Here is a 25,993-nt window from a genome sequence, read left to right on the forward strand (position 1 = left end):
GGTACATACTTATATGTGACAATATACGTCCAAATGAGGTGTGGCATATGGGTGAATAAAAGCTGCCTGTCATTGGAAATGTTCTTGCAAGAATCACTGGGCTGTGACATGGCAGGCTGCTTACACAGCAGACTATGTTCTGACTCCCTTCTCTTCCATTTTCATGATGTCGTCTCCTCGGCCTATGTCCTGCTCTAACCACCCAGGAAAGTCCACAGGACACAAAGCCCAGTGCTGTTTCCAAACGTCCATTACCACCCACAGGAACCTCTGCTAGTTGAGCTGCAGCCTTCCACCTCTATTCAGCTGAGACACTGCTAAAAGAAGAAAAGAATAAAAAAGGGGAAAATAATAATTTATTTTCATTTGTCCTGTTCTTCAGCAGTAAAACTTAGTTGGAAAGAAATCTACAATGCACTGGCATAAGACTCTACCAGGAGATCACAAAGCAAACCCCACCTACTCAAAATGCCTTGAGTTGCCTAGCATCACTTATCAAAAACATAGAATCAATCAATTCTTTTTTTTAAAAAAAAGCCTTAAAAAAAAAAACCAAAACAACAACAAAACCACAAAACAAACCCAAAAGAAACAAAAAGGTAAATTTGAGCAGCAGTCATACTTGAATGAATCCTGTCAGATGTTTCCAGTGCATAAGTTAGTCCACAGCTGCAGTGTTTGAAAGACAGCTCTGTCTCTGTACAGTTGCATGATAAATGGTTTTAACAAGCCCATTTCAGACAGTAGAGTGGGGTCTTCATAAAGTCTAACTGTAGCCTGAGGAGAACGTCACTGGCCAACAGAGTCTAGGGAGAAACAAAACAAGTTACTTAGTTCAGAGCAATTCAGAGCATGATAGCTTCTGCCTCCTGGACTAGTCTGTCTGGCTGTGTTTCTCCATGTCCTTGGCTAAAGATGGAGGTTCCTTAGGCTATTATTAGCATTTGCTGATGACCCTTCCCTAAGTGTTCATTGATTACTGCTTTGAATGCCATCTACTCATAGCTGGCTACTTACTGCATCTGCCTAGCCTCTTGCTGTTGCTTCTGTCTCTGCAATGGATGGGTTTGAATCCAAAGGGTTTTTTTAAGCTGATTTTTAGCTGTTGCCAATACAAGAGGATTATCTAGGCACACAAATGGTACTCTTTGTGTATAGGAAAACTCTGATGTGAATATTCTATGAACTTGCTTGTCAAGGAAATTGGTTTTGCATGAATCTTAATTTTAAGTGACTAAAGGCATCACAAATATCATCTCAGTGATTGGTTTTGTATCATTTTTGCAGCTGTATTTCTAGTTATAGGTCCCTGGATAACAGTGAACAATTCATCTCCTTCCTAGGAACATATGCTCCTCAAATAATACTTGTAGATCATTATTAAAGGCAGAGTAATTGTAATTTAACGAAGCAATACGTAGAAAGTTATTTTAATCTTTTCTCATAAATCATTTATCCTAGCCATTTAATCAATCAGGTATAACTCCGCTGAAGACATGCTAATTTGAGAAAAAATTGCTGGTACAGAGACATTCAGTGCATCAAAGTGTCCTCTAGACATCTTCTTAGCAGAGGCAGATTGAAAACCAGAGCTCTCCTCCAAGCAAGAATGCTTCTCTGCACTACTTTCTAGAGAATTTGGTTGAATAGCTCATAGGTACATCACAGCAAAAGAAAATGAAGGGAACTGGAACAACACTGGGAAACTAGGAACTGCAGTCTTCCAATGCCAGCCATTAACACAGACAGTATATCCCAACAGTCCCTCACTAGCCATAAGCACTGCGACTTTCAATTCCTGACCCCAAATGAGTTAAATGAACTGAGACTATATCTACATGTTCTTCTTCTGATTAGCAAGAGTATAATCTTATTCTTGGAAAATACTTTGTCAAGATACTGGACAAAATTAAATGACTATTTAAACTATTTGACCATCTTTTCTGAATTTTTACAGGCTATTCTTTATTCAGAGATTTATTAGTGCAACATGACAACTCTCATCATGGTGAGGGTAAGTTGCTTTTAACAGCAGTGTCGAGCTTCTCAGGAGAGAAAACTTGTCCATAATTAGGGAAATAGAATTTTTTGCTGTCATAGCAGTCCTGGAACATCTCACATCTTCAGTTTAAACAAATGCACGCCACTTATGTCATAGGAAATTTATCTTTCAGTTTGATCCCTCTGGATGTTTGCCAGCATGGAACTTGAGGGCTTAAAAAGCAGATCTTTTAGTGGTACATAATCCTGGCACCTGGTGTCTTTAAAACCATTGCCTGTCAAACCAGCACAAACAGATGTTCCTGTCTGATTGGCAGTGGTGTTGTAGCGAATTAAACTGTCTGTATCTGTCTTTATCGGAAAGAAAAATCTTTATCATTTTTCTGATCATTATTTTTCCAAGAATCATTAATCCGCTTGGCAGTTTATGTAATATAGAGCAATACATGATCTCTTCTCCTCGGCCACCCATGTCTTATAATGTAGATAAATGTGCTGCAGATCACTTATATTAATTATCCAAGCTGCTTGTGAGAACAGACTTCAAAGGATACTCCAATCTCTCCGTCATTCTCTCTCTCTTTTTTCTTTTCTTTTATTTTTTTTTTTAATATATGAGGTACGAATGGACTTTCTATAACTTGTTGGGTTGTCAGTCGAGGATCTTCTGAACTCTAGGCTCAAACAGTCAAGATGGCAAAATCCATATATTTCTACCTCTGGCTAATCAAAAGCTGCTGTCCTCACAGAAGTATTAGCTATAACCATGGTGACCCATGAACACAAAACCTCTGCACTATCCTATAAATGTCTTAATTATTAGAGTTATCTGTAACATCGACAGCAATCTGTCCTCCTTCTTCCTTTATTTTGTTTAAAAAAAAAAGACATTACAGTCATAAACTCCTGTTAGACAAATGTTACATTCCCCTGATCATACCAGTAACTCTTTCCTACCCTATGAATGAAGAGAATTGCACAGGAGGCTTTGAGGGCAGCCACAGCTTTAACACTACCCTGTCTCTCCAAAAACAACAGAACCAAACCTGTTCTGGTATGTTCTAGATGCACAACTGCATTTTTGTAGCACCATCACTTAAGGATACAGATTCATCCTGGTAGCATCTTCTGAGATCCAACAGTACCCAGCTCCTACTGAAATATTTTGTATTAAATCCCAATTCATTTTGTGTGATAAAATTAATTCCAGAACACCTAAAACAGTGGCTGAAGCAATCTCAGAGCCATTAATGATTATCTCAGAGAACTCACAAAGGGAAAAGGCAGCAAGGTACTAAGAATGTGGAAGAAAGACTGAATATAGTGCCGATTTTAAAATAAAGGAAAAAAAAAAAAGAGACAATGAACTATACACTGATCATTTTAACTTAAATTTCCAACAAATTATGTAACAAATAAATAATCTAGATACTGGCACACATCTAGAAAGAGAGATGAAAAATGGTCATCATTTATTTGTCAAGAATACCTTGTCTAATTGTCTTCTACAAGCAAGAATACACAGATAGAAGATATTCAAGTCTAGACAGGAGCTATCTGTTGTTGAAGAATTTTGACTCCAGGTAGCTCAAATGATCATTTCACAATCAAGTTACACACATATGATCTATATTAAAATATCACAGTCTGAGGTTTTTTTAACTATATCTTGAAAATAGTTACCAGTAATCAAATGGAAGGATGTCTAGCATGAAGTTTCACGTGGTTCTGGGTTTGTTTTATGTTTCCTTCATGACATAAATTACGGAATAGAGTTGATGCTTATAAAATTTACAAGAAATGTGAAAGTGAGAGTGACTGCAAGTATACTGGAGGACAGGATAAGAATTCAAAGTGGTTTTGACAAATTGGACATATGGAATAGAAATAATAAACAAAATTAAAAGGGGGATAAGGACCAAGTTCTACACTTGTGCAGGAATAATCCACTTAAATACAGAATAAAGAACAACTGGTTAGGAAACATATCTTCTGAGAAGGGTCTGAGGTTACAGCAGATGGCAGCTGGACATGAGTCAACAGTGCCACACTTGTGAAAAAAGCAGCATCTCCCCCAGGACATGCAGAAAGGACAGCAACCCACATGATGTGAAGCAATCCTTTCATGCTGAGGCAGCTGCAATGCTGGGACCAGTTTTGAGCAAAACATTTCAGATTAAGAAAGTCCAAAGGAGGATGACAAGAATGACGACAGGACAGGAAAACTGTCCTAAATCAGGAAGAATTAAAAAAAAAAAAAAAAGTTGTTTGGTCTAAAGAGGAGAAGATCAAGGAGGTACCTGATAACAAAGGATTGCTGTAAAATGGAGAAGGGAATAATCTGTCTTTCACGCTAATGACAACAACAGATATGGGGTGAAATTGTATCAAGAAAAATGCAAGGGGAATTTAAAAGACATTTTTCCCTTAGTAAAGATAGTGAAGTACTGAAATAAACTGCATGGAGGAAGGAGAGAAGTTTATTAAGAATGAGCTAAATGAGTATATGTCAAGGTCCTCCATCTTTCTTAGAGAACACAGTGGACTACAACTTCCTCTCTCACCCCACCAAAAATACTTTCTAGTCCTCCTTATCTGCAGTACTTTCCCCTCGTTCTGTTACATTTCTTCCCATTATCATTACTCCAAACTTCCCACAAATCCATCCACAAAAATTTTGTATTCACAATGATTATCACCTTTATGCAATCAGCAAAAATAATCTCAATTTTTCTGTAGCAATTTTGTTAACAGCAAAATTATTTAGAAAGCTTAACCAAGATCAGTTGCAAGACCAAATACCCTTTGTCATCCAGAGATATTAACTATGAGTAGAACTGAAAGACTGATACCTTGATGATATACAAATTGTTTCTGAAAGGATATATTTATTTTCCATGTATTACCTAGGCCAGTGCCAATGAACCTTCCAACAAGGGCTGTTTGTGTGAGAGTCAGCACCAGACAAAGATACAGCAGCTGAGCCAGTGTGAGTTAAAAATCTCAGCTCCCATTATAACCAGCTGAGATCTCTGACACAAGTCGGTGACCAACAACAGGGAGGCAGCTATAGTCATCGGAGATGCCCTAAGATAACAGAGCCATTTGTACAGGGCTTGCAGTTATGTCAACAGAGCCACAGCAGACCTGCACCCCCAGCTGGCAGCCAAGGATGACTGGTGTACTAGGGCACCCTAAAAACCACAGGGTGCTTGTATATGAACTGAAAGGCTTTTGGTACAATCTGTGGTGGATGAAGGGGATGGGACAGGGCAAAGCACCTACTGAGAGTCATTTATTATCAGAAATTTTGACTTTGGAGTAAACTATTCTGGAGGCATCTGTCCACTGCTCAGAGAGAGAGCAGGGCTACAGAACTAGGTTAGACTGAAATAAATAATTTTCAGGTACTTGAGAAAGGATGTAAGGTAAGAAGTGTTGATTTGGTAGAGTTGGGCAAAGTTTGAAAATAAAGATGGCAAACTTGAACTTTACATAATAAAGCAAGGCAACAAAGGGTTTTAAATCTCTGGCCTTTGGGCTAAAGGTCTTTGAACAAAACAAGTCTTACAACCCTTGAATTATACCATTAAGAATCATCTCAGTCAGAACAAAATAACTACGAAATAAAAGGAACCTAGACACTTCTGTTCCTGGATATTACAGAGGAAGAAAACATCCAAAAAAGAAGGCTGATACAAGAAACGCAAAATGTTTCTTGGTTTTAGTGTTTTCCTCCTCTTCATCCTTTCTTTTGTCTGAATATGGATTAGACTATTTTTTAATGTACTATAGAAATATTTTATTATAATAGATAAATCCCATTAAATCAACCCTTAGGATGGGTTATCAATAACAGCATCAGCTTCTGCAAAGGTAACAAAACGCTTGTTTTCCTTCAGAGATGTCATTCCAGCTTTGCAGTTAACTATCCTACTTTTGAACACTGGTAAGATACTTACTGTTGTATCATAAGGATTTGATAGTTTTTATCTGATAGATGTTGATCTATTCTTTCAGCATCTCAATGTTATTAATTTAACTCAAAAAACACTATGGATGTGAATTAAAGTATCAATGCCTTACACTGCTGCATGGATAAACTAACTACTTTCTAGCAAACCGCTTTCTTGATGTAAATAGAGTAAATATAAATATCATTTCCAAGTTTCCTAATAATTTACAGAATATATTCTGTGTTATCATTTACAGGATGCAACTCTACAAGTTTTCACTATCTTACAACCATTTAAAAGGAAACAATAAACTACCAAATGTAGTTCATATTGTCCAATAGAAATACCAAGCTGTAAAAATATCTTCCTTAAATGAGAGTTTTAAAACCAGATCTCCCATTTGTGTAAGAGTTTGTGATTTGGAATAATTACAGACAGTTTTGCTCCTTGGGCAGATCACTCCTTTCAATATCAGTTGTCTATTTTACTGGTGCAATCACACATCAATGCAGAAAGGCAATGATGCCACCAGTTACTTATGCCTATAAACGCATCACCATAATGGCTTTATAAAGGGCTAAGAATTGGTCTCTAAGGGAAGCTGCAGAGTATGTAGTCTAGCATGTAGAACACAGGCATGAGTGGCATTAAGACACCTTACTTCAAGCAAAGGTGACCCAAAAGCCTACCTGTCGGTGGTTGTATCACTTAAAACACACACAAAATTAAACTCCTTTCTGAAGGCTGTCTTGAGATAAAATGATTGTGCATGTGCAGCATCCCTCTTCACTCTTTACTCCCCAAAATGGGGTGGCCACAGACAATCTGCTTATTGCAGATGATCCCCAGCCCTTACTAACTGCAAGACCATTCCTGACCTCTGTCTGGAAGATTCTTAGTAGGCACAGGCCCAGACTAGAATGGGGTCCATGCTAAATTGCACAAATTGACAGCCTTGAGATAGTGCTTGAACCAAGACCTTCTCACTGGCAGTGGCACAGCATGCCTATTGCAGTCTTTACCCCATCTTCTGGCACCAGACCTGGCCTCTGATTTCTGATCCCTAGCCAGTTTAAAGAAGACATTCACTGAAACACAGAAAATGGCTAGAGATGTCTTATGTACAGCCATATGCGGTCACATACACTCCAGAACATCAGAGTCCAGACACTACTACACTATCATCATTTCTTTTTACTTATCTGAAGAAAGTCCCTGAACACACAGGACCTCCTCTGAAAGCCCCAAATGTTCACCACTGACTGCAAAGGAAGGTTAGGATTGTATTACTGATCCTCTGTATCATCTTGCTATGCAGTCCTTGAATTGGAGGCCCTTGAGAAAACACCTTAGGTCTTGCCTTAGACAAATTATAGAATAGTTATTTAACTGTTCTGAAGCAGCAGGGGAGAATTTGCTCTCAGTATTCCTCTCTGGAGTCACGAAGCCATGGCAGCATTGTTTACTGCAGCTAAAAAATAATAGTGAAACACTACCAAACTGTTACTTGCAGGCCAAATCATGTAGTCCTTCCACACTTCAATAGGCACAGTCTTAACTGTTTGGCAGATAAAGCTAACCTTAAAAAGGTGCTTAAACACCTCCTAAACAGGGATACTTTCTCAAGCAGATCACATTTCACAACTCTGATACCACACATACAGAATCATGATGCAGACATGCACCTACACAAAAACTTTTAACTTTTAGACGGTTAAAGTGAAGTGAGATTAATGTTCCCCATCTGCATAAAGCATCTTGACAAAGCTGCTCACAAACATGCTGTTGACAATCAGTGGCCGGGATGTACATTACACCTGCACTGAACTTCTGAGTGAGCCAGTAGCCTACTGCCTGGTCCTACTGTCCTGATAAGCCACACCAAGGACGTGAGGTGAGCTGCAGTTCCTGGATCCTTCATCATGGATCTGGGACACAGAGCAAGGCCTGTATATGTTTCTCACCTCATAGAGTGAGAAGAGGGTGGTAGAGGGTGGTAGAGGACAGCCAGAGCAAGCACTAGGCCGGAGAAACTGGGAATGCTTCCCAGACACAGCCGCAGGAAGTCAGTGGAGGTGGCTCATCCCATTTGAGCAGAAGACACCTGAGAAACTGAAACAATTGTCCCCTGGATGTTCTTCTGTTTGCAATAACTACAGGAGACTGCAAAACTTCAGACTACACAGCTTTTAAATTACTATGGTAGGTTAAACCTATCCAGTTTTAAGGAACAAAATAAATAGTAAGTTTAATCCTACACTAAGGCCTTATTCTCCCTATTGTCTCTGTACAAACTCCATCTGACATCCCTGGCAGATTTGCTATGAACTCAAAGGAATATGAAGAACAGAAATGCAACCTGTCCTTCCGAATCAGTGTGAAACCCCTACACAAACGCCATAGTTCCAGTTTGCCCCTAAAATACCCTGACTTTGCTCAGCTGATTCCAATGGAGTTATACCTGATTTACTTCAGCACTTTAGAGACAAAGTGCAATTTCTGAGCACTTCACAGTACAGGTTCAGTACTGCAAACATCACACTTTCCCATCCAGTCTTATTTTATAGACTGCTGAATAATACATTTTATCACCCAGCTACTAATAATCCACAAAGAATTGCCTGCTATCACTTTTTTTAAAAAATAGGAAAGAAATTATTTGAAATCTGGCCTTTCTTTGTATGTCTCCCCTTTAGTCAAAGCTTATATACAGCTGATATTAAAGCTCATCACACTGTCCTTCGAGACCGCATTACTCGTGGGTATGTACAAAGGGAAGGTATTTCAGTATGAAAAATGAATGTAATATACTGTAGGAATCATCTCTGAATCTCAATTAACTTGGCTTCTGAAGAATTACAGAGTAAAAATAAAATATTATTTTATTTACCTATTTATTGCCTACAGTTAGTATGCGCTGTTCCAAGATGCCCTGGAATTGCTGTCAATAAGAAATGAAAAATCCATTTGTACAAGGTTCTTTTAGGCAAAAGTATGTACATTGGGGCAGACTTTTTTTTTCTGAAAAGGTAGTCACACTTGCAAATTCATCTTTTAGCTTTCTGAATGATCAGTCAATCCATAAAAATATTTAGGACAAACTGATAACCTGATCATATCCATTCATATCCTCCTCATCCCTGACACTGATATAAGCCTAGTTCCCACTTCTTCAGACAGATCATTCGTTAATCAGAGTGACTCATGATCATATTTGCAGAAATCACAGGTGTAGATTTATTCTCATTAAAAATGCATAAGGCTCTAAAAATACAACAGACAACATCGCTAACAATTTTATGCATGATGTCAATTTGATATGGCACGTAACAGCCTTGTAAAGAAGATTCACTGCTGATTGGTCTTAGACACCTTTTTACCACCAGGTTTGCAAATAGGCCTGGATGCAGTACCAGCACACATGACACAGTGCCAGCAGCTTTTTGTTTTCATTCTTTGCTTGATGAAGTTTAAACATGACAGCAATAACTCTAAAATGCAAAGTGATAAAAGCCACATGGAAACAATCTAAATAGTATGTACAACGTGCTAAAGAGATGTGAACTCACTTACTTGACTACCAAACTTTTGAAATACTACTGGCAGTGGGAAGATCACATAATAAACAGCGCATGTTCTGTTGTTGCTCCATTTATGCATCCTCATGCTCACTGTTAAGTCTTTCAGTTCTTCAGTTGTCTCTGTGAATCCCTCTATGCCTTTTTATAAAGTTGAAGGTAGGGATTTTTCAGGCTCAATTTATCAGGTAGTAGAGTGTGAGGTATCATACCTTTCCTAGGAATTTATAGCTGAGTGACTAATAACCTTTTGGTTTTCAATGACTGGTTCAAACTCCATCAAGATGGGTACATCAGTAAGTTATGACCACTTGAAAGCTGGATGCAAAACTTAAAAAATGAGTTGATGGTTTCAGCCCAGTTCTTAGTAGACCACTGTTCTCAGCAAAACTTATCACAATAGACATTTATAACTCAAAGATTAGACTAGGCTAACAAAATTGTTTCCTTTTAGATTGTCTTCTTAAGATCACACATCAAAGACATACAACGCTAGTTGTATCGATGACAGAATAAATGGTTCAGGTTTCATGGAAGTCCTATGAAGATGTGGTCTTTCATCATCTTATAAACACTGGGGCTTTTCAGGAGCAATACTTTTCAAAGCTGAGAAGCTAAAGTAAATGTTGGTTTAATGTTTTTAATACTGATGTTATTTATCTGTCTGAAGGCAGAATTGTGAGAAGATTTCCATGGCCTTGCCAATAGTCAGATATTATTTCCTTGACTGACTAGTTATGTAATACACTGAATGCGTATACTGCATGTGCTTAAAATCTACGGCATTGTATGTATTCTTAGGGGTGGCTAAACATTTACTATGCAGTATTCAATGCCTGTACAGTCCTTACAGAGCTCTGCCAAAAATATTTTATGTATGTTAACTATCTTATGTTCAACTATAACTACTAAGTAAGTTAACTAAAGTGTGTAACATATTGAATTTTGGATCACACCACAATTAGTAAATGGCACTTAGATTTAGAAGACATGGGTTGTTCTCCTGACCTTGCTTTTGATTCTGTGATTTTGGACAACATTTCTTCATGTTTGGTCTTCATGAGGGACATAACTACAGATCTCTAGCTACATATGTAGTCCTTCAGTTTAAGGGGCATTGGGCTGAGATGGCTGCAAGTTCTTCTAATTGTAGATGCTCTTTGCAGTGGAATCACGTTGCCCCAGAAACTTTCTCACTATATCCCATTAGAGCTAAAGTAGTCAGTAAGAAAAATAAAATGGCCTGGAGCATCAAGGAGAAATAGTGTTAGCAAAGGGGAGTGGTAAACATACAAGAACACCTAAAAAGTTTAGATTTTTATCAGCAATTGCACCCTTAAAATATGCAGGATTTCAGCTAATTTAACAATTTCATTGCGTTTTCTAATATGTCCAGCTTTTAAAAATTTTTTTTGCCAATATATTTCTTTTGAAATCTGTTTGGTTTTACAGATGAAGAATTAGTCTTCTATTTCTTTTTCTTACACCTGATGTACTTTTTTGTCCGTCAAAGTGACTAATAATAGTAACTTTTTTTCTTCCTTCAGTCTCATTCACTAGATAAAATGTTTTGCAGAAAACAAGCATGAAATCCAAAGAAGCACTAAGTTGTCCAAACTGCAAATATTAACAACTTATGCACAAGAGCCCGACAGCTGTTCCCATGTCTCCTACATACGCTACTTATTTGTATATGGCTTATCAGGAAATTAAGCTTTCTGAAGGTGATTGAAGTTTTGCTACTGAAGACAGGCAACAGCTGATAGCAACCAAGGTGTCAGATCTTTTGCTTAGAGTGTAAGAGACAGCTTCACAGCTGAAGGACATTGGTATCTGGTTCCAGAGTTAGCCTAGGATTCTCCACAACTCAGCACAATGCTTTAACTTCACCCTCTGCTGTGAAGTAGGAGATTAGATTCCACCCAGGAAATGCAGGAATTAAGCCTACATATTGATTTCCAGAGAATGCTCTAACTGCAAAGCTTTTCTTCAAAAAGCAGGCAACAACTTGTTCTCTCCTACTGTATGCAGAAGACTTTCTACACTCATGCTCCTGTCTGCTGTGGCATGGAAATCCAGGAGAAAGGTGGTTTATTGAATACAGCCTTCTCTTTGGCACTCGCTATTTGATGGTTTAGCCATTCCCTGCTTAGTCCATCCAATGTTGCAAGCTCCATTCTTCCTGTCCCACATCCGCCTGTCCCCATACTGTACTTCAGCTTTGTATGAATTGCGTTCTTGAAACTGGGCCACTACATCTTCAGTGCTGTAACACTGATGCCCACGGCAGGAAAGCCCTCCTGGGAATCTATGCTTATGCAATTGCACTGGCTGCATTTGTGTGTTTCTCTCTTTTTACCCCAATAGTTTTTCAGTTCACTGACTAGTTTCAACTCTATTTCATGAAAAGGTAAGCATCTTAAAAATATCTTTATATACAACACTTGTAGCAGTGATCAAGCAGATCAAGTAGAGGATCAAGCAGATAAGCAGAGAAGAGAGAGCCTATAAACATCTTGAGTAAACACTATGGTGTTGCATGAGCTAAAGATGTGCTACATGCTAGACAACATAAAGGGGATGAAGTTTCTCCTCCCCTTTCCCCCAGCATACTAACAATGGGAAAGCTTTATTTGGATCTCACATGTTCTTAGACACCAAAATCAATCAGCCATGGGATACACATCTGCATGAAGCCAAGATTCTTGTTTCCTCTACTCAGAATACTACTTGATTCTTGATAATACTTTCACACCAAAGTATCTGAAGCAGCCATCACGTAGGTAGAAGGAATAATAGTCACCAGTTTATGGAGAAGATTTTGATTCTCTCACACACACACTCACACACTGTCAATCTACAGCCAGATTCCTACTAATGAAGTTATTCACCAGGTATTTTTCACTCTAGGAGTACAGGACATTCACACTTTAAGAGATTAAAGTGTTGTGTTTGTTATCCCGCAGTTAACTGCAGTGGCTTTTTCAGATAGAACAGAATCAATCCTGATGTGACTTGGTTTCACAGTGGATAGAAAAGGCTCCCAAACTTGTAGTGAATGACTTGAAAATGCCTCACTGAGTATTTTCTCATTTTTCTGTCTTAGGGCTAGTGAAGTAGGATGTTCTGGCCAGAAGGATGATGGCCAACACTAGTACCTTTGTGTCCTGGACCCTTAAAAACAGGTGTTCTAAAAAGAAGTATGTAGTTTATAATCCCAGAGATTATCAGAGTGATTGGAAGGCAACATATGCTGAGAAAAGTTGTAGCATGTATAACAACAGCTTCTGTTTTCTCTAGGAAGAAAAAGAAGTGGACTTGTTTCTGAATTAAAAAATAAGATCAGAATGGGATTTTTGATAGCAAAGAAAAAAGAAAGAATGTTACCTAGTTTCCACAGGGGAAAAAAAAATAAAAAAAAAATAAAGAAAAAGAAAAAAATAAAAAAGAAAGAAAAGAAAAATTCTTAGGAAAACAAAGCAAAGGAAAATGAAGACAGTCTTTCCAATGCCACTGATAGGCAAGCTCAAACTTGGTAAAAATGTCAACCTGTGTAACAATCAACTGTGTCTTTTCTTGACTAGAATCGCACAGTGAAGCAAATCATGTGAGCAATGACCTCACTGAAAATCACACTTTTTTTTGGCAGTTGAATGTATTGCCTTTGAGCTTTCAGTTTTAAATAATTTGTTACTGCTCTGCCATGTTTTTCATCTTTTAGGAGGGAGGGGGAACATATTTCCAAAAAAGATATGGCTGCAGATGACTGAGGGACTGGAGGCGAGAGTCAGCCGAGCTCAGCTGAACTTGTGGAGAAGCAATGCCCTTGTAGTATCACAGCACAACAGAAAAACACCCCTGGTCTTATAGCTCAAATGCAGCTCCTCAGCATGCCTTTCTGCCCGTGCAGGCTAACGTACCAGACCAAATTTTTTCAGACCAGAAGCCCATAGCTCACCCAACAGCTATTTTAAAATTCTCTGCATGGGGTGGAGCTGGAGCATTGAAGCAATGAATTAATCATTGAAGGCGAAAAAAAGTAAGGGAAGCTTTTATTCAGAGAATTTTAGGCTGAACAATAAATGTTTTTCTAAAAGTATTTCTAAATACCTTAGAACGACCATCTTATACGGTTTTCATTTTGTATGCTGTGCCACTAAGATTAGATATAACTTCATTGAATTCAGTGAAAATCAAACCAGAAATTTATCCCATTGTAACAGATCTTGTGATTCTCATGGGAAACCACCCGACATTTTCAGCAGATTTGATGTCTGAGGTTTTTTTGTCATTCTATACAGGATGACCTTGGCTACCAGATAACAGGGGGCCTTGTCTACTTAACAGAGCTGACAGAAGGCACATAAAGACACTGGAATATATGTAACACATATTAACTATGACTAAATCACATATGGCACAACTTCAAGAAAGAACACTTGTGTTCTGTAATCTTTCATTATGACTGAGGGGTTTTATTTCTTCTATGGGTTCAGCAAAACTGGCATACAAAGCCTCTGGCTCTATGAAGTATTTAAATCTAAACTAAATTTCCCTGATGTGCTGAGATTACAAGCCAGGAAAAAAATGGAGAAATCATGCAACTAACATAATGGAAAAGTAAAACCTAGACCTACAAGGAAAGCAGAAAATGTATTTGAGAGAAAACATCTGGAAAGATGGTGGAGTTCTTGTACTAGCAGAAGACACTTGTCTGCACCACCAATGCTGGCCCTGCAAAGGCACATATCATTTGCAGTTCCACCAGAACAGGCCCAAGAGTACACAACTGGATAAATGTGACCTATACATATAAGAAAATTATTCAACAAGAGGGGAAACAATCTACTTTGTGAAAGGAAGGGTGAAAGCATTTCTCTTCCCATTACTCTTCTTCACATTGTTTGTCCTGTAAGATTATTAACTAAGTGTACTTGAGTGGCGTCCCTCAGGGGTCCGTGCTGGGCCCGGCCCTGTTCAACATCTTTGTCAGCGATATGGACAGTGGGATAGAGTGCACCCTCAGCAAGTTCGCCGACGACACCAAGTTGTGTGGTGCCGTCGACACGCTGGAAGGGAGGGATGCCATCCAGAGGGACCTCGACAGGCTGGAGAGGTGAACCCGTGCCAACCTCATGAAGTTCAACCAGGCCAAGTGCAAGGTCCTGCACCTGGGTCATGGCAATCCCAGGCACAAATACAGGCTGGGCAGGGAATGGATCGAGAGCAGCCCTGAGGAGAAGGACTTGGGAGTGCTGGTGGATGAGAAGCTTAACATGAGCAGGCAATGCGCCCTTGTGGCCCAGAAGGCCAACCGCGTCCTGGGCTGCATCAAGAGAAGCGTGGCCAGCAGGTCGAGGGAGGTGATTCTCCCCCTCTACTCTGCCCTGGTGAGACCCCACCTGGAGTACTGTGTCCAGTTCTGGAGCCCCCAACATAAGAAGGACATGGACCAGTTGGAGAAGGTCCAGAGGAGGGCCACGAAGATGATAAAAGGGCTGGAGCACCTCTCTTATGAGGACAGGCTGAGAGAGTTGGGACTGTTCAGCCTGCAGAAGAGGAGGCTCCGGGGAGACCTGATAACGGTCTTCCAGTACCTCAAGGGGGCCTACAAGAAAGATGGGGAAAGGCTGTTTAGTAGGGCCTGTTGCAATAGGATGAGAGGTAATGGTTTTAAAATAGAGGGGGGTAGATTTAGATTAGAAATTAGGAAAAAAATTTTTACGATGCGAGTTATAGAACACTGGAACAGGTTGCCCAGAAAGGTGGTGGAGGCCCCATCCCTGGAAACGTTCAAGGCCAGGCTGGATGAGGCTCTGAGCAACCTGACCTAGTCAGGGATGTCCCTGCTCCTTGCAGGGGGGTTGGACTAGATGACCTATGAAGGTCCCTTCCAACCCTAACCATTCTATGATTCTATGATTCTATGATCCCATGGACCATTTTAATAGTCATATCAGCTTTTTTGAGTACAAAATATAGTAAAAAGCATGCAATGCTAATGCATTAAACATAGAGGGAGGTAGATTTAGATTGGATATTAGGAAAAAAATTTTTACAATGCGAGTTATAGAACACTGGCACAGGTTGCCCAGAGAGGTGGTGGATGCCCCATCCCTGGAAACATTCAAGGCCAGGCTGGATGAGGCTCTGAGCAACCTGATCTAGTTGGGGATGTCCCTGCTCCTTGCAGGGGGATTGGACTAGATGACCTTTGAAGGTCCCTTCCAACCCTAACCATTCTATGATTCTATGATTCTATGATTCAGATGTCATTCCAGATACAGGGGAAAAACAGTACAGCAGGCAGTATGTGACCTGCTTTCTGAGTGCAGAACAGGGGATAATAACTCAGACACACCACAGTCTTTACCACCCACATTGTTATAGCTGAAGAAATTATTTCTGATCATTCAACCTTTGGTACACTTCTTTGAGCCCAGTGAGATCCAAGGGAGTCCCAGTATGATCTTTTATAATCTGAAAGGCAAAGTATAAGCTCCAGAGTTGCTGATGGAATTATCTGACAGAGCTGCAGAAGCTTTATTTCAGAGAAGACTGGATAATGTAATCAACAGTTTTCCTATGCTCTATTTTCTAGATGAAAAGATTTTTCAAGCTTCAGACAAAAGGGGAAATAAAGTGTTTATTACATCTGAAAGAGAAAATCCCTTTTCCATCAGATGTTCTTTATACTTGTATGTATGTATTACCCCAAAATGAAAGGCAGAAAATACAATTATTTTTTTTTAAGATGCAGTATAACCAATATTATTTTTTTCCCTTCACTATGATTTATTGTCAATACAGAGGGGAACTTGAGGCAGGTACAAAAACCCAGTTAATATTAACAATGGATTTAAACTGAAGCTACTACAGCCACTGGTAACACAGCAGTGTATCACCACACACAAGATGTTTTTACGGGATGTCACTCCACTGATTCCAGTGACTCCAGTGAATGAGCTATCACTTTTTTCAGTCCCAAACTCTCGTCTTTGTAAATGGAGTACTTATGAATTCTAGCTCTGATTCCACGAAGGCTGACACATACACAAAAATTAAATAGATGAACAAGTATTTGCGGGAGTGAAGCCTAAGATGTAGCCTACATGAAGTTTAACATAACGTTGTTACGAGAGCTCTAATTTGCATGCAAAATTACATTGCAGTCAGTATCTTTAAAACAGCAGTTTCGAACAGTCTAGACTTCAATAGTGGTTACAGCCCTCTTGTAGAGTGAAAGAGGACATTTTCCATGAAGAGGGAATGTTTTTAAAAAAACATTATTAAAAATTCTGTTCCTATGCAAACCACACCTTGTAGCATGCTTAGCTATCCACATACAATCATGGAGCGCTCTTTCCAGCTTGATCTTCAAGAGTAGTATAGTCACAGGTTTAACTTCCACTCCTAGACCGACACAAATTGCTTTATCATTACTATTTTATTTTTACAGTCATTCCAACCTAAAATTTTCTCTCAGCAGTGTGGCTTTTTATTAGCCTTTTGAAAACATCGGGTCAGAAAATTCAAACTATAAAGCAGCCATTACTTGGTTATTGATGCTAACCCTTTGATAAGTCTGGAGAAGCCAGGTACATTATGTCTGGGCCTTTGAACATTTTTTCCTTTTCATTTCAGCAAGCAATAACATCAGAGACATCAAGCTAATCCTTTCAGTTTCTAATCAGTATTGCAGACACATTTATTTCAGCAACTGAGCCTCTCTGCAGCTACTGAGCATTTCAAGTTGAAACGTTAATGATTATAAAAATGTCACTGAGATGACATAGTACCCCTTTCTGCTGCCTACAGTTTTGTAGGAAAACAAAGTTACTGGAAGTAGCACTTGTTCATCCTGGTGAAGTACAACATTACTGTGACCATTTTACATGCATAAATTGACTTTTTATTAAAGACACTTCTTAAAATGCTACTAGTCATAGTCAGCATAGATCTGTCTGTTCCGGTCAGTGCCATCTTTCCTCATCCTCATCCAGGAAGTGGAAGAGGGCCTTTCTCGTTTTGGAGGATCTCATGTCACCTATTTCCTTCCAGGGTGAGCTTCCCTGATGCAAGCGAGAATGTCAGACCTCAAGAATAGACTTTTCCTATGGTGTTATTTTTACCTCCTCTAGAAGTTATCTTTGTTGTCCACCAGATAGATCTGACAGAGGAGGCAGAGAAAGTGAAAAGAACAGTTATTTCTGACTGAACTTGTTGAAATTCAGTATTTACTCTTAAATGATCGAGCCTGACTCTGCTTTCTGTCCCTCCTCTCTTGTGACAGAACATCATGAATAACAGTGAAGAGGTTGCTTCAAATTGCTCCAAGTTTCATGGAGCTGCTAGTGATCACATTCTAACCCAGTCCCGCGAAAAAAAACCCTTCCCTTGGTACAAGCCAGGATTTTCATACAAGTCCCTGATTCCCAGAGCACAGATTCCAAAGAGAATATTAAATCTTGTGATGATTTAAAAAAAAATGCCAATAATACATAAAAATTATAAGACTTGACAATCCTAGAAACTTTAAAATTGTTGTTCATTAGAGAAGTGCACTGAAGAGCTTAAAAGCCTTTCTTCTTTTAGAAGAGAATAAAACCTTTCTTTTCTACCTACAAAAAAAACCTAACGTAGGATGAGGGGAAAGACAGCTACTGATGCTTGAGATAATTAAATGAGGCAGAGCAATTTTCAATGTCCCTTCTCCTAAAAGCACAATCACTGCTAGAAAGGAAATCAAAATAATCATTGGCCAAGATTTCCAAAATCTTTAACCAGCCTTAGCATGTTACCATATTCAAACATTGGTCCAATCTTTTTTGTTTACTTGCTCTTTTTTTTATATTAACTCCAGACTACTTCAGCACCAGTGGAATTTTTTATCAACTTATCTGAAAGCACATATCCAAAACAAATGGTTTTTCTAAGTTAATGCAGAGTTATGGAAATATAGATCCCCAAAACCATTATAAAACTCAGCACTTTAATCTGTAATCTGTGTTGCTAAAACTATTTTTTAAAAAGTTTTACTAAACACCTCTGCAGCCAAAAGCAGCAGCAAAACTATTCTTTACCATTCTAAGACAAATTAATTGAGGTAACCTCTGTAAAGACTTGTTAAGGTGATTTATACCTATCCTGAGCTCTGATAAGCAAAACCAATATCCCTCCATCACACTTTTATGTAAAAAATTGCCATGCACCAGTAAAGGGTCTAAGAGAATGTCCAGCAAAAGTTGAAAAAATAGTGAGGGTTATCTGCCCTCTGTTATCACAGCTCATTTTGCTATGTCAAGATTGGTTAAACTCATAAATGAAACATCAGGCTTCAGAATTTAGAAACTTTTGAAGTTTCTGACAGCTTTAATTCATACACACTAAATAAACAAGTCCTCTTCATATCATTCATTGCATTATATTTCCTGAAAAGTGGGGTTGGTACTCATAAATTCTGGAAATGCAAGTCAGACACAATTCCGTTAAAATCAATGGGCACTGGTGCTTCATTCCCTTCTACTCTATACTATATACACTGTACAGCAGAAACCATCTTCATTTCTGCCTTTTCTCTTTCTAGTGGGGTGATGTGTTTATTTAGTCACCAAATTTGGATTTTCCCATCATTTCTGTAAGAAGACTTCAGGCTTCTCAACAGAATACTCGTTTTTATTTCCCAGCCTTTCTTGCAGCCTTCATTGCAAAGGAATATGCACAAATCTGAGAATCATATTGATTCTGCCTGGTGACACTAGCAAGTCTGCTGTGGATCTAATCACAAGTTCTCCTTTTCTAAGCAGTTGCAGGGCTGGTTTCCCAAACATCCTTGGCAAAACACAAGACACACAGACTGGATCTTTCTGGATTCATGCTTGGAGCTGTCACCTTTCTAACTTAAAGACAGACCTTGTATTTTTCCTAAGATGGCTACTCTTAGATAGCTTTTTATACCAGTATCTTCCTCCTATGTTCTTCAAACAGTATATTTCAATTAGGTAAATATATATATATAGTGACCAACTTTGCCCTCAAACCATTTGTCGTAGTTCAGCCCCGATCAGGACGAGACTACGCAGTCTCTCTCTCACTCCCCCCACCTTCTGAGAGAACAGGGAGAGAAAATATAAGGAAAAACGTCTCGAGTTTTGAGATAAGGACAGGGAAAAATCCTTAAAATTACCGTCACGGGCAAAACAGACTCGACTTGGGGAAAACTATTCATTTATTACTACAAACAGCAGGATAATGAGACAGAGAACAAGGTAACCTCCCTCCACCCCTCCCTCTTCCCAAGCTTAACATTATCTCTACCACCTTCCCCCCCCCGAGCGGCACAGGGGGGAAGAGGGAATGGGGGTTGCGGTCAGTTCATCACATGTTGTTTCATGCCGCTGCTTCATGGTCAGGGGAAGAACTCCTCACATTCCTCCCCTGCTCCAGCGTGGGGTCCCACCCCTACGCCACAGTCCTTCATGGAACTGCTCCGGCGTGGGTCATCTCTTCCACGGGGTGCAGTCCCTTCAGAACAGCTGTCCCAGCGGGCCCTCCACGGGCCACAGCCGCCTTCAGGCATCCACCTCCCCCGGTACAGGGTCCTTCACGGGCTCCAAGTGGATCTTTGCTCCTCCGTGGACCTCCATGGGCTGCAGGGGGACAACCTGCTCCACCATGGTCGTCACCACAGGCTGCAGGGGAATCTTGGCCAGGAGCCGCATTACTCCTCCCCCTCACTTCTTCACTGACCTTGGCGTCTGCAGCCGTTCCTCACAACAGGCTGGCAGACGTCTCTCAGGATCCTTTTTACATCTTATTCACTTCTCATCTCCTCTCCACTTCTTGCAGCCGGGCCAGACCGAGTTGGGCCCAGTCGGCTGCCCGGCGGGAGGCCAGAGGGTGAGGCCTGCAAGGCCCATGAGGCCTGTGCCTCCCCCTCTGCGCCTCTGCCCCAGCTCAGCTTCTTCACATCTTCTCTTCTCTCTTTTTTTTTTCTGTTTTCCCCTTCTTAAATACGTTATCGCAGAGGCGTTATCACAGAACATTCTGCTACCAATTGGCTCGGCCTTGGCCAGCAGCGGGTTCGCCCTAGGCCCGGCCGAGTCCACTGAACAAAGGGGAGCGACTTCTAGCAGTTTCCTACAGAAGCTACCACCTTAGGCCCCGCCTCACTTACAAAACCACAACACCATTTTAAGGATATTAAATACAGCTTTTCATTGTTCCAGTTTATTAATTCCAGCCTTTTAGAGCATTAGGTTTTTGGTTTTGGTTTTTTTTTTTTATGAATATGGAATTCCAGTTCAGTTTTATTTGGTTTATTCTTTTACAAATAAGGAAAAACTTCTTCAACAATCTCTATCGACTAAAATTTCCAAAGCAATGTTTACTTTCTCATCTTTGCAGTGAAGTTAAAAGTCAGTACTAACACAAGCGATAGTTTGCCAATAAATGCAAACTACTTTGGCCTTTCCTGGTCCTTTTAAGACAGCTGACTCCTAGAATAAATGACAGGAGCATTTTCAAAGCTGCTAAATTATTCTGATCCTATTGAAGCAGATACCATCTGGCATGAAGGGTCCTAGAACTGGTGAATCTGAACAGACAGGAATAACTGAGTGAGCAGAATTCACTGTTAAAACTGTAATAAAGAGCTTAAGATAAAAGGAGATATTTATATTGAAATAGAAGCTTACAGCAGCAGATTGGTCTAATTTACTCTGCCTTGTAGTAAGCAAAAAGGCATGTAAAAGGTGGGTAGACACATTTGACTTGTAGATCAATATTCTGTTCATCTCCGGCCGCAAAACAATTCATCTCTGCAGTGCAGGGCAAAAGTAAAGGGGAATTCAATGCCAAATCAGTTAACCACAATCTAAAATTGAAAAAGCATGCAGTATTGATAATGACGGTTAGCACAAGTTCCTCCTACTAAGTGGTATCATCCAGTGCACTCATTGCAATGTATTAATTACACAGTGCAGTCAGCTTGATCTCCTAGGCTAGCACTATAGCAATCAACTGCAGCAGTGTGTCCACCATTCTGTTTAGAGCTACATTTTCTAAGCTGAGTCTGAACTTCTTAGAGAAAAAATTAATTTCGGCTATCTACTATAAGCTCTCTTTATCTACACAACTCACTTTCTGGAGGGAACACAACTGTTCAGGAAATAAATGTAGACACAATACCATCATTATTATAACGTGCTTGGAAATTCCATTTGGAAACCATCTTTATTTCTCATGTCTCCGGACAACAATCAGTAGACTTTAAAACACATATGCATTCCGTGTTTGTTTTTTTTTTTTAAAAAAGTGTACAGGGATTGATAGCAAAGGAGAGGATAGTAAAAAGGAGAAAAGGGAAGGAAAGACATAATTAAGAACAGGATATTTTTTCAGGTACAGATATGGACACAGCATGCTTATTAAATTGATAACAGCAACTATTAAAAAACACTATACAATGGTACTAAAAGAATAACTGTTTGAAATTACAGGAATGTTCCAACAGATTAACATTATTCTTACTTCTGAGTATCCCCTCAAGTAGTTGAAAACTAATCCCTCATTTAACAAAACTCAGACCTCTCCAGTTCTCTCCTGATCCTTTGTAGTTTTACAATGAGTTGCTCACATGAGTAGTTCAAACACTTTTTTTTTGTTCAATATCAGAGCACAAAACCAAGAGTTTTCAGTATTCATCATGAAATGGGGGAGAAAAACAGATACATTGACTACCTTGTGCTGGGATTTATTTCACTTAATTTCAGGCAGTTACCTGATCAAGAAGTATCACTGAGGTTCCAATACCACCATGGGATACAAGGTTGCCTCCCCATATGTGGTGGTTTAGCCCGGATCACCACACAGTTTCTTATTCAACCTCCCCCTACCCAGTGGGACAGGGGAGAGAAATTGGGAAGAAAGGAAAACTCGTGGGTTGAGATAAAAACAGTTTACTAAAAATACTAAAAACTACAAAGCTAACAGGGTATAAGGATATTAATATATACAAAATATACAAAATGAACAATGTACAATTTCTCACCACCCGATGTCCGAATGACCGACGCAGCCCGTCCCGAGCAGCGATCACAGGAACAACACCGAGCAGCAAGCAAAGGGGGGACAGCAAGCTAGCAAGGTAGAGGGAACGATGCCAGCAAGCAAGAGAGAAGAAAAGAATGCCAAGGGTGCCCAAACAGATACCCAACAAGAATGCCCGAACAGAAAAGGAATACCAGAAAATGATGCCCCCTCCCATGGGCAACCCCCACTTATATACTGAGCATGACGTTTATGGCATGGAATACTCTCTTTGGCCAGTTTGGATCAATTATTCTGTCTGTCTTTTGCCCAGCTTCCCACATCTGCACGTTAACGAGACTTGGAAAGCCAGACAGTGTCCTTGGTCTCACTAACAACAACTCGTATCATCAGAATGTTTTTATCAACATTCTTCACACACAAAATCCAAAACACACCGGCTACTGAGAAGAAAATTAACTCCATCCCTGCTGAAACCAGGACACCATACAGCCATAAATCAGACCCCATGGCATCTGTTTAGTGCAAGGGAGACCCTCGCTAGAGCCACATCCACTTGGATGAATTTGGGAAAAAACAGCACTGCATCGCAGCCTAAGCCAGGGTAACATCAAGACTCACGAGGTCAGTCATGTCTGCTGTGAAGCTAGTTGCTCAAGGCTCTCCCTGTAAACACACAGAAATGGGCATTTTCTAGGGTGCAGTTCATCTAATCTATTTCATCTGTCTACTTTAGGATGAGACAACCTAAATCTCAGAAGCTCTTGTTTCTCTCCACTGACTACAAAAGGAGATTCAACAACCAACTCAGGTGTAAATAGCTGTGTATGGTCAGATAAATGCACTGCCTCCTCCTTTCACTGTCTCTCCATGTCTTATCCTGAAGCAGCTTCTCGAGAAAAGTGGGTTTTTTTCTATCATGTCCTTTTTATTAAAGGATCAGTTATTTAAATGCTACCTCTGTCATTACTGATCCTTAATGCCTCTTGAAATGAACAGGAGTGGAAAAAAAATATTTCAGACTGCCTAGGAATTAAGGAAGACTTTTGCATCAGTTAAATGTATTTCATGTTTCGAAACTGCTTCAAATGCATCAGTCTTTAGAGATTAATGAAAAGTTCTTAACTCTCCACTAACTTATTGTTTACATCTATAATCCACCTTGAGGAAGAAACATGAAACAGAGCTGCTGATACTTGAAAGTTGTAGTGGAAGACCAGTGGAAAGGAAAAAAAAGAAAACAGACAATGTAAGTACATAAATGGGCAGTACTGTCAATTAGAAATTATTTTTTATTGGACAATTATTTTAATGTAAATAAAATAGTCACAAGACACAGGCATACTGCCACAGTTATTAAAGAGGATATGTACACATATGTAGCTTCATTGAGAGATGTAGAGAAAGAGAATTGTTGAATCTTCATCATAGAATAGTTTGGGTTGGAAGGGACCCTTAAAGGTCATCTAGTCAAATCCACCTGCAAGGAGTAGGGACATCTTCAATCAGACCAGGTTGCTTAGAGCCCCGTCCAACCTTGCCTTGAATGTTTCCAGGGATGGGGCATCTACCACCTCTCTGGGTAACCCATTCCAGTGTTCCACCACCCTCAGTGTAAAAAATTTCTTCCTTATGTCTATTCTAAATGTACCCTCTTTCAATTTAAAATCACTACCCATTGTCCTATCACAACAAGCCCTGCTAAAGAGTTTATCCCCATATTTCCTACAAGCCCCCTTTAGGTACCAGAAGGCTGCCATAAGGTCTCCCCAGAGCCTCCTCTTCTCTAGGCTGAACAACCCCAACTCTCTCAGCCTGTCCTCATAGAAGACGTGCTTCAGCCTCTTCGTGGCCCTTCTCCGGACCTGCTTCAACATGTCCATGTCCTTTTTATGTGGGGGTCCAGAGATGGACCCTCCCATCATGATCTGCCATTATTGACTTGACAGAGTTATTTAATTTCAAGATACTTACAAAATTTTGGCAAAAGTCTTCTTGAATGAATCACTGCAGTAGAAATGAGGGAAGGAATATTTAACCAAGGCCCCTGGCCCAAATGCAGGTAAATCCCCAAATCAGTAATTTCTAAACTGAAGCATATTGATTAGCCAAAAAATAAATTACTCCTGAATGAATTACTACTGACATGAAATTAATGCTACTGAGTACCTGCAAGACAGAAATATCCTTAAGTACATCTTGCTAGCACAGTGAAAACACAAGCCTATTCCTACTTCAGTGGCACTTGCAGCTTTGCCCTGCAGGGCATCTTTTTCTCCCCACTTGCCTCAAAATGTCAAAGAAAGTGCCAAATGAACAGATACCTCCTCTGAAGTGCCTGACCAAACGTTCTGGAGTCAAACAGTGGCAGAATTCATGCAAGAGACACAAAAATGCATTAGACAAGCAATCAGGTTACTCAGCCAGCTCTCAGCAGAGAGCAATGCCAAACAAACTGTTTTACACCAACCCTTGGTGGATAGTCAGCGGCAATTAACTCATCAGGGGTTACAGGCGACGTAGTCTTCAAACAGCTACACCCATACCTCTGCCAAAGGGACTTTTGGGTCAGATATACACGGGGGATGATCTGGTCACAGAAGAAATGGCCAAAGCAAATGGTTCAAATTAAAACGCATCTCCATCATTTCATTTTTAGACTAGATCTTGTTGTTTTTATTACTTCCAAGTTTTTTCCTTTGGTGCCACAGTGTAAGGTGGAGACATCAGAAAACGGTTCAAATGTTCAATAAAACTAAATGATGGACAGTAGATTTCTATCCTTCCAACTGTGTACCAAACTAATAAAACATTTGGGGTTAGATTCTTGGCTGCTGTAAATCTGAATAGCTCTACTTAATCCCATAGAGATGCACCCACTTGCACCTGACCTCCTTCAGTGATGAGAGTTTGGCTGCATATTGCCCAGGCCAGAAGCACTTGTCTGTATTTTCTTGGTTTCTGCCTTTTAATGGCTGCACTTTGCCCTTTTAGCCAGAGGGAGTTAGTAAGTGAACTCAGAGCAATATATTATTTTTGAATATGAATCATGTTTATGTCCCATCAATCCAGCAACACTTCCTTCTACACTAATAAGACATTAAAATCTGTGTTAGAGGATCACTAATCTTTCAAAAGGCTAACACATAGCTCATCCAATTCTAACACTTCCATGGCAGAAGTGGGAATTTGGGAACAGAGCACATTTTATTAAAAAGAAAAGGAAACACACATACAAAGAGAAACGTGTTGTCAAGACTTGGGAGTGCCTGTGTTGTTATTTCAGATATTTATACTGGAATAAAAGCTTTCACTCTGACCCTGTTCTTTCCACTGTTTTGCCCTGCAATTACATCATTTTTTTGACATTATTACAGTCTTAAAAATGTACAGTATCATAAGGTCAAA

This window comes from Chlamydotis macqueenii, chromosome 1, assembly GCF_036417535.1.
Source record: "Chlamydotis macqueenii isolate bChlMac1 chromosome 1, bChlMac1.mat, whole genome shotgun sequence".
Classification (NCBI taxonomy): domain Eukaryota; kingdom Metazoa; phylum Chordata; class Aves; order Otidiformes; family Otididae; genus Chlamydotis; species Chlamydotis macqueenii.